Here is a 6,944-nt window from a genome sequence, read left to right on the forward strand (position 1 = left end):
GATAGTTGTAGGTTTCTGTAAATGTTCCACATTAAATTGAGGAAGTTCCCTTCTATTTCTATTTTCTGAGAGTTTTTGTCATGAATATGTATTGAATTTTATCTAGTACTTTTTCTGCATCAACTGATATGATCATGTGCTTTTTTTTCTTTAGCTTATTAATATCATAGATTGCATTGACTTTCAAAAACTGAACCAGACTTACAGTCCTTACAATATCTCACTTGGTCATAGTGTATCATTCCTTTAAATATTGCAGAATTATGTTTGCTAGTATTTTGTTAAAGATATTGTATTTATTATTGTCTTAGTCTGCTTTTGGTATCAGGATAATACAAAGTTTTATAAAATAAATTTGAAAGTCTCTTTCTTCTTTCATTTTCTGGAAGACATTATATAAAATTAGTGCAAATTCTTTTTAAAATATTTGCTAGACTTCTCCATTGAAATCGTCTGACCTGGAGATATATAGTTTGGGAATTTAAAAAATTATAATTCAATTTCTTAATAGTTACACTGCTATTGTAACAAAAAATTTTTCAGCATTGGGAATTGAACCCAGGACCTTAGCAAATTCTGAGACAGAGTCTTGCTAAGTTACCTTTGCTAAACTCAAACTTGTAATCTTCCTGAGTTAGTCTCTCAGGGTGTTGGGATTACAGGTGTGTGCCATAATAACTGGCTTCTGCTCCATACTGGTGAGTTATAAAAATTGGTGTTTCTCAAGGAGGTGATCCATTTCTCCTGAATTGTCAAGTTTACTTCTATAAGGCTGCTTGTGCTATTTCCTTACTATTGTGAGAGTTGACCCCCCTGCTATAACCCCCTCCCCAGAGTGGGGAATGAAAGGGTTAACTCCCTAACTCCCCAGAGCGGGGAATAAAAGGGTTAACTCCCTAACTCCCCAGAGCTATCAGAGCAGAGCAGAAAGAAATGCCTAACTCCCCAGAGCTATCAGAGCAGAGAAAAAAAAAAAAGAAAAAATGCACCTGCAAGGTTGTTCTGTCTCAACGAGATAAGTAAGACAAGTAACTGTTCTGTTCTGGGCACATAGTGACTGGGCTAGGACCCCCAGTCTCCATGGTTACTCAACCCCAAACCCCTCCAATCAACTTCTGCCAAGTCCTATCCTGCTCAAAATTAACCAATACAATCTGCTTCTGTAAATTTGCTTGCCTCCCTGCGCCCTTAAAAACCCTACACAATTCCCCTTCGGAGCCCTCCGCACTTGTTTGCCTGGGGGACCCCATGCGCATGGAAATAAACTTTTTTCCCTCACCAAGAATTGAGTCCTTGGGGTTTCTTTCCCTGCGGCGTCGGCCCTAACATCTTGGAGGCCCCAGCGAGATAACACGTCTCACGGGAGGTGACCTCAACGGCTCTGCGGTGGGTTAAAAAGTAAATGGCAGACTTTCTGCTCGTCTGAGTGGCCCACATTCTCCGTGGGTTGGCCACCGGAGGGGACTTTCCACCTTCCCCTCATCTTAGCAGTTAAGAACATCATCTTCTGCCCTGGACGAGAGGGCCACCCCGACCGGATCGCCTACATCTTGGTATGACAGGACCTCAGGGAGGAGCCCCCACCGTGGGTAAAACCCTTCCTTCCTCCGCCCTCTCCTTGGTTGCCTGTTTAAACTTGTTACTAACTTAGGGGCTTCTTGCCCATTTCTGTTGTAGGATCCATATGGCTTATTAGATTAAAGGTTCATGATAAAAAAATTATTTCCTTTAGCTGACCAAACTGTACAAAAAGCTCCCTTTGTTTGTGTCTTTAATGTTGTGGCGCCTTGTTTAATATATAAGACTTCAATTGATTGCTTGCAACCTCAGCATACCTTTTAAAAGGAGTATTTTTTCCTCTCTGGTAAAAATGTAAACATGTGCACATATATATGTATATCTATGGTTATTAAAAATCATATCAACTTTACCAAGTAAAAACCAGAGGTAGTATATTTGAGCCAGTTAAAAGGTTACAGTTTTGTTTTTAAAATACAACATTTTTATGTGGTAAAAAAACATAAAATAATTAAATATGATTTAGACTACTAGAAGGTGACTTCAAGGGTTCTGTTGTGAGTTTTAATGTTGTCTGAGAAACGAGAAAAAAGGTAATTGACTGGTAATAGTAAAAAGAGGGACAAAGAGAGTGGTCTTCAAGTAAAGGTGTCTGGCTATGCCAGAATATTAAAAAAGATTAAAGCTTAGTTTGAGAGATATTATTGTAAGTTGTAGAAGACTCAAGAGGATGTAAATTTTATTTGTCTTGTATTTGTCTTGATTTATAGTACTACAAATAACAGGTTTGACAAAAAGTAAATGTGTTCAGAATTTGACAGTATTAGATCAGTTTTGATAAAAGTATACATAAGATTGTACTTTGCTGCAAAATGTTTCCATTAAAATGAGATTATAGGTGATACTACAAATAAGATACAAGTTCTTACATGTACTGTGAACATCTGGGAGATTATGCAGCACAATTTTGTTACCTATAAAAAAGCCCTTTTTGTTAAGAATATAATTTTAGTAAAATGATGGCCTGTCACGTGACACCCTTAGACAAAAAGCAGTGTGCCATCCAGATGAAGCCGGCTCTCTGATCCGGAATGCCAAAACCATGTTCTCCTTTTGTGCTACCCTGACTGGACATCCAGAGGTAAGGAGGTTTCCCAGTATCGCCAGTTGTTCTCTTTGTAACTCAGTCGGCCCCACATGTTAGACAAAAATTACAAAGGTTTGAGAGGTTTAAGAAAATGCCCCTCAGCCAGTTAATAAAGATAGCACAAAAAGGTCTTTAAAAACTAAAAAATTTACAAAAAGATAGCCAAGGTGTTATAAAAAAAAAAAAAACCTTTAAAAAACAGACGAGAGTTTCTAGGGACAATTGGATACTGTAGGCTAAATTTTACTAAAATGCTTGCCTCTATATGACTCTCATAAGGGAGAAACTCAAAATTCGCTGAACTGGACTGATAAATGTAAACAGGCCTTCCAACAGCTCAAGCAGGCCTTGACAGAGGCCCCAGCCCTGGGACTCCCTGACATTACCAAGCCTTTCACCTTGTTCATAGATAAACTCAGGGACATTGCCAAAGGAGTCCTAACTCAGGACATTGGCCCTTAAAAGAGGCCTATAGCCTACCTCTCCAAAAGACTTAATCCAATAACAGGAGTATGGCCCCCTGCCTTAAAATACTAGCTACTGTGACAATGTTACTTAAGGAAACAAAAAAACACGCTTTAGGCAAGTGATTTCTGTGGTAACCTCTCACAGTTTAGAGACTCTTATCAAAACCCCTCCTAAAAAAAGGCTCTCCAATGCCAGAATTCTACTGTCAAGCCCTGCTTCTAGACCCAGAGTCAGTGATATTCAAGACTTCTTCAGCTTTAAACCCAGCCACCCTTATGCCTGATGATGACCTGGAGGAACAAAGGACACCTCTCCATGAGTGTGCTGACATCCTCAAACTACAGCGGAACCTACAGGCTGATCTTACTGACCAGCTTTTGAAAAATGCCGACAACTGTTCGATGAAAGCAGCTTCATCCAAAACGGCAGAGACAGATGAGTGGCCGGGACAGCAGTGACCACCAAAAAGGAGGTACTCTGGGTTAAAGGGTTAGAGCCTGGCACCTCTGCCCAAAAGGCGGAGCTCATTGCTTTGACTGATGTACTAAAACTAGCCACAAAAAAGAGGGTAAACATCTATACTGATAGTAAATATGCTTTTGCTACTATACATATACATAGAGCCATCTATTAAGAGCGAGGTCTCTTAACCTTGGCCAGAGCTAAGATTAAAAAAAAAAAAAAAAAAAGAGGGCTCCACAAATCCTAAATTTGCTGACAGCAGTCTGGCTGTCAGCAGATTACTGCTATTCACCTGAGGAAACAATTTGGCAGATCAGGCCGCTAAAAGAGTAACAATCACATGAGAGAGGCCAGCCAAAAAAGTAACTGCTCTGATGCGAGTCCCCCCGACCTTATCAGAACCAGTCTACACAAAAAAAGACTACATTGGTTGTTGTGAGCCATCTAACGGATTCCAGTCCCTGTGACTAAAAGACAAGTACAAAATTTCTAAGAGCCACAGGACTGATCCAGAGTTTGGGACCCTGGCAGAGGCCTGTTGTCTACCTTTCCAAGAGACTTGGTTCTGTGGCAACCAGATGGCCACCCTGTCTGCGGTGATTTCTTCAATGGCCCCCTCATAAAGGAGGCTTAAAAATTGACTTTTGGACACAAACTCTTAATTGTTTCCTCCTATTCACTGGAGACTCTCATCAAGGTCCCACCAGACTGATGGATGTCTAATTCCTGAGCCATACATTATCAGGCACTATTTCTGAAAACAACAGCTTCAAACTCGGCTACTTTGCTGCCTGAGGATGACCCCTCGTTGCCTCATTGATCACCTCACAGAACATCGACCTTATCTAGTTGATAAGCTACTGTCTACAGTTCCATCCTACTTCTCTGATGAAAACAGTTATGTCTCTCAAGAGCCCATTTGCACTTAAAAAGACCAACATCTGGCAGCTCAGCTTCCAAGAGATTCCGGGGGCTAATATCAAGCTAGCCCAGTCTGTGAGCTTCAGATGCCCTCAGTGCCAATTGATAAATCTAAAAGTACTGCAACAAATAAAAACCACTGGTTATCGTGGGACTATGCCTAAAAACACTAAAAAATAGATTTTACAAAAATAAAAAGCCTAAACTTCAAAAATATAAGTGTTTTCTACTTAGTCTGAGTCAGCTCTGATAACAGTTTCTCTGATTTGGTCTCCCTTTTTATCCGTGGGGTCCAACAATGGCCTGGCTTTTATAGCCTAATAACTCAAATTAACCTAAGCTTTACAGATCAATTAAAAAAACTCGATTGGGCTTACCAGCCTCAGAGTTCAAAAAAGGTAAAAAGATAAGTTAAATTTTAAAGACTATAATTACTAATGGCCTTAAAAACTGGCGAAAACTGGGTGAGTCTCTTTTCCTTCTGCCCCTTTGCATGCGTGATACACCCCCTATGTTGCAGATATTTCCTCTTTTGAGGTTTTATGTGAGGTTTCTAAAAATTAGCTAATTTAACTAATCAAGATCTTATTAAGTCTCCCCAGCCTTTTCAGCTAGCTGTGACTTCCATCCACTGGTTACTTCGCTGCTGCCCACTACAGCTAAAGAGCCTAGACACCTGGACAAGCGACCTCACCGTAAATCTCTTGAGAGCGACCTCACCGTAAATCTCTTAAGCCACAATAGATTGTCAAAATAGCTAAAAGCCTGCCTAAATTCAACGTTCCCAATGCAGACAAGTCCCAACTTCAAAAGACCGTCAGCCTACAAATAAGTAAACTGTCATTTCTTCCAAAGACACTTTAAAGCTTAAGATTGTCTAATATAACTGATAATTTTGTGTTCTCCTCCTTTATAGAGACCCCAAGGAGGCCTCTGTCTGACTTAAAAATTGTTACTTATATGATAAAACAGAGTAAATTTAAATGTTGGTTTTCTTTCTCCTTTTGGTTAACAGCTTTAATGACAGCTACAAGACCTTTGTTAATCCTCCTACTGGGCCTTATGTTGTAAACAAGTTGATAAACTATGTCAACGTTCTTAAAAGCTTGTGATTTTAAAGACACATACAAGGTTATAAACAGATGCAATAAAAAAGCTAAGAGAAAAAATTAAATCTCAAGAGCCCCCTTCAAATAAAGCCAAAATGTTCTCCTTCTGGAAATCAATCCTGCCCTATATTCTCTCTTTACTGAGACCCCTGGCTGGATTCATTATAGTCATGGCTATAGCCCCTTACCTCATTAACCGAGTAACCCAGTTTGTGAGGGCTCAGATCTCTCAAGTAAAGGTTATGATGCTACGTCAACAGTATGACCCCTTACCAATACAGGACCTTTAAGATTAAAAGTCATCAAAAAAGAAAAGGGGGGAATGTGAGAGTTGACCCCCCTGCTATAACCCCCTCCCCAGAGCGGGGAATGAAAGGGTTAACTCCCTAACTCCCCAGAGTGGGGAATAAAAGGGTTAACTCCCTAACTCCCCAGAGCTATCAGAGCAGAGCAGAAAGAAATGCCTAACTCCCCAGAGCTATCAGAGCAGAGAAAAAAAAAAAAAAAAGAAAAAATGCACCTGCAAGGTTGTTCTGTCTCAACGAGATAAGTAAGACAAGTAACTGTTCTGTTCTGGGCACATAGTGACTGGGCTAGGACCCCCAGTCTCCATGGTTACTCAACCCCAAACCCCTCCAATCAACTTCTGCCAAGTCCTATCCTGCTCAAAATTAACCAATACAATCTGCTTCTGTAAATTCACTTGCCTCCCTGCGCCCTTAAAAACCCTACACAATTCCCCTTCGGAGCCCTCCGCACTTGTTTGCCTGGGGGACCCCATGCGCATGGAAATAAACTTTTTTCCCTCACCAAGAATTGAGTCCTTGGGGTCTCTTTCCCTGCGGCGTCGGCCCTAACACTATCTTTTTTTTTTTTTTTTTTTTGCTCTCTGTAGAATCAGCAATGATATTCCCTATTTCATTCCCAGTATTGTTGATTTACCATTTCTTCTTTTTCTTTCTTTGTCAAGTTCTGGATGGAGATTTCTATCAATTTTATTGGCTTTTTCAAAGAACTAGTTCTTTGTTTTATTAATTTCTTTCTGCTTTCAATTTCATTGTTTTCTATTTTTAATCTTCATTTCCCCTTTTTTCTGCTTTCTTTGAGATTTCTATTTGTTTTGCTATTTTCTAGGTCCTTGATATAAGTGCTTAAATTTTTGACTTGCTATTTTTCATTTTTTTCCAATATATGGATTTGTACATTTCACTTTCTAAATTTCCCTTCTACTGTTGCTTAGTAGCATCTCACAAACTTTCACAGAGTATATCTTCATTTTTGTTCAGTTCAAGTATTTTAAAAATTTCTCTTAACACCTC

At 39.6% G+C, this 6,944-nt stretch overlaps 1 long non-coding RNA gene across 1 annotated transcript; it reads left to right on the forward strand.

Annotated features, from left to right (window-relative positions):
- Positions 1-850: 850 nt before the first annotated feature.
- Positions 851-6,296, forward strand: LOC134473644 (uncharacterized). The gene is made up of 2 exons (XR_010043994.1): positions 851-1,553; positions 2,563-6,296. It is a non-coding gene; the product is annotated as an uncharacterized LOC134473644 (long non-coding RNA).
- Positions 6,297-6,944: the final 648 nt, after the last annotated feature.

Source organism: Cavia porcellus, unplaced genomic scaffold, assembly GCF_034190915.1.
Source record: "Cavia porcellus strain 051 isolate PalLab524CR breed Dunkin Hartley unplaced genomic scaffold, mCavPor4.1 scaffold_28, whole genome shotgun sequence".
Lineage (NCBI taxonomy): Eukaryota > Metazoa > Chordata > Mammalia > Rodentia > Caviidae > Cavia > Cavia porcellus.